Raw genomic sequence first — 2,996 nt, 5'->3', positions numbered from 1 at the left:
ATTGAACTGTTTTCGTACTAAATTTGTGTGATTGCCTGTTTGTATTGAAAAAAAAAAGAAGAAGAAGGAGGAGGAGGAGGAGAGAGAGTCTAAGACGGGACTGCCGCTCTATGCACAGATTCTTTTTTCAAAAGTGATACCCGCTTGATTGTCACTTAGCTCATTTTTGAAAGAAAATTTGACAAATAGAATCCCTCTCTATATATGTTCACTTACGTATGGATATAATTCACAAGCATTAAATAAAAATATTTTTTTTAGAAAAAGGCACTCCGTATAGAAGTCGTCGAGACCTTATCCACAGAACGGGAAAACGCCATCCACCAACCCCACCAGTGGTGCCCTTTCAAAATGGCCAGCCACGACACGTCAGCCGCTCAGCCCTCCAGCACACGAGAATTTTTGCCTGGGCGTGGTCTGGATAGACCAGCCAAATCCCACGAATTCCCGATTGCGAGATCTGCGCTGGTCTACCTAGGCGTGGTCCAGGCAATAGTTTCTCGCGTCTCTCTCCGGCCGCGCAACAATCACCGGCGCCGCCGGAGCCACACGCCGAGCACCGGGTACAGAACACCATCGATCTTACACATGACCGGTTTCCTCCGACCATCAAACTTCCTGTGATTCTTCCTAAAAGCAAGCCAATCTCAACCATAATGCGCAATACACCATGGAAAGTACGTATAACGCCGGTGATTCGATCAACATAGTTTAATTACCGAATCTTACTTCTCATAACTTATGACTCATATCACTGCCAAACTCTAAGCAGGACATGAAAGCCGAAACAACCATATTGAAATGCCCAATCATGTCAAACCAATGCTACAAGACTTTATTCACCTGTATAATTTGATACAACGACCATCCTTTTAAACAAACTTAACTTCTAGCAGATTTTTTTTTTTTTTTCCCAAGTTCTTCTATCAGGTTTTTAACTACCAGTATCCAGCTGGCTCTCAACAATGAAATAAAGTTTCGAAAGAGTTTCCTCAGCACATCATACTTCAACATATAGCGCTCAGGTTTCAATCAGTAGGCTCACAACAGTAATCGTTCGTCATTACCGACATCACTCCACTCAGCATTCCCAATAGAACGAAGTGGATCCGGGGTGCTCGGCGTTCGGCCGGAGAGGTTAGGGTTGTTTGGTTAAGGCTAGAGAGGTATAGGGCTGACGCGGTACAGGAAGTCTTCTACCTGATAATTTCTCCGCTCCCCACTGACTAAGTCAAGATTTTGGTTCCCAAAAAACAGTACTACTCTTTGGTCGTAGATCCTTGTCTTCTTTTTCTTCTACCTCGTCCGGCCGGCCGGAGCACGAGCGTCCCAGCCGCCGCCTCCGGAAACCCCACCGACCGACACTTCACCTCCGCGCTGCCGCCTCCACCCACGCTGGCACCGGCGGAGGCCGGCAGAGTGTTCCCGTCCGGCGGTACGGCCCGAGCCACTTGGCGAGCATGTATCGGCTCTTCCGCCATGGCGGCACGTGGAGCCCCTGGTCCGGAGGGATCGCCGAGCCGCGACCGCCACCAGCCGTACCGCCTGCCGCATCGTCTCCGTCCGCGCCACCGCCACCCTCGGCAGCGCCGCCAGCACCCGCCTGTAATGCTCCGTTGCCCGCGCTACCTCGAACTCCGCCGCGAATTCCATGTCCACGATGTACCTCACCTCCCCTGCCCTCGCCGTCGCCACCACGTCGATGTACTCGTAGGTTCCGGCGGTCACCCCGCCGGAGGTCTCCCACCTCGCCTTGCAGATCCCGGCATTGTACCCCGCCACCCTCAGCGTCGCCATCACCGCCCGCCGGAATGCCGATCCATTCTTCCTCACCCCAGCGAAAGCCTCCGCCGCCGCGAGAACATCGGAAACCAGCCGAGCCCGGAACGGCTCCCCCTCCACCGGCGGATCGAGCAAATCCCGGAGAGTCTCCGCGGCGGCCGCAGCACGGTCGCCGGCATCGTCGTCGTCGGAGGTGCCTCCTCGGTCGGAGGAGTAGCCGCCAGGGGCGGCGGCGGAGGGGGAGCCAGCTGCGCTCTCGAGGAGGAAGGCGTGGATGAGTCCGGAGAGACAAGGGGTGGCCTCGTGCTCGCTGCCGCTGCTGCTACCGGTGACGCCGGTCATCCAGCAGGCATCGTCGCCCCGGAGCAGGGCCTTCACCTTGTCGTCCAGCGGGTCGGTCACCCTCTTCGCCCGCATGGACACCGCCATCTGCCGGTCAGAGTCCCAGGGATCGATCTTAGCTTCAATCGATCGATAGAAGATAGTTGGGGAGTTGAGAGGATAAAGTGGGTCTTATAGAAGGAGGAAATGGACGGAAGGGGTTGGAGCGAGAAGAAGAGATGCTGGGTTTAATTCTTAATTCTTCTGGAAATATTAATTTCTTTCAGTTTTGGAGGTGGAATTTTGCCGTGGAATATTCCTAGTCCCCGGACTGGTACTGTGGTGGTGGGGAGATTTTCTAATATTTCTTCGTTAATTAAAGTAAAAGATAAAATAGAGAAGGGATTATCCGATGCACGGCCGGAACGTTCAGTAGAGGATATTCGTGGCAACGGCACGTGGTGGTATATGCCGCAGCACCTGGCTTTATTCGAGTGGAAACGTGGAGGGGCGTGCAGCGCGCGGGGTCGTTGTCGGGATGGAGAAATTATTGTATGCACCAGGTCCAGTCGACCACAGGGCATGTTACGGTAGACGCCGGGCACCTGGAATTGTTTAAACACAAGGGTTGGTGTGGCGAGTGATTATTGGACGGGTCCACCGGACCTGGTTGAGCAAATGATTCCGCGGCGGTGTGAGATGGAGGGAGGGCGCGGGAGGACGCGTGTGGGGAGCGGTGGGGTGGGGATGGCCTTCGGCGAGCGGTGGGGGCACGGGAGGCTGCCCCTTTGACTGGTGGGAGAGAGCCGGGTCGCCCGTCCGACGTGGCGATTGGCACGTGCGAAGAGAAGGTGGATGGATCGCCATGTTTCGTAATCAGAGTTAAGTAATCA

At 54.5% G+C, this 2,996-nt stretch overlaps 1 pseudogene; it reads right to left on the bottom strand.

Moving 5' to 3' along the window:
• Positions 1 to 812: 812 nt before the first annotated feature.
• Positions 813 to 2,761, bottom strand: LOC105032414 (uncharacterized; annotated as a pseudogene).
• Between the last annotated feature and the right edge of the window lie 235 nt (positions 2,762 to 2,996).

The sequence above is a fragment of the Elaeis guineensis genome, chromosome 8 (genome assembly GCF_000442705.2).
Source record: "Elaeis guineensis isolate ETL-2024a chromosome 8, EG11, whole genome shotgun sequence".
Lineage (NCBI taxonomy): Eukaryota > Viridiplantae > Streptophyta > Magnoliopsida > Arecales > Arecaceae > Elaeis > Elaeis guineensis.
This window is presented reverse-complemented; position numbering and strand designations above follow the sequence as displayed.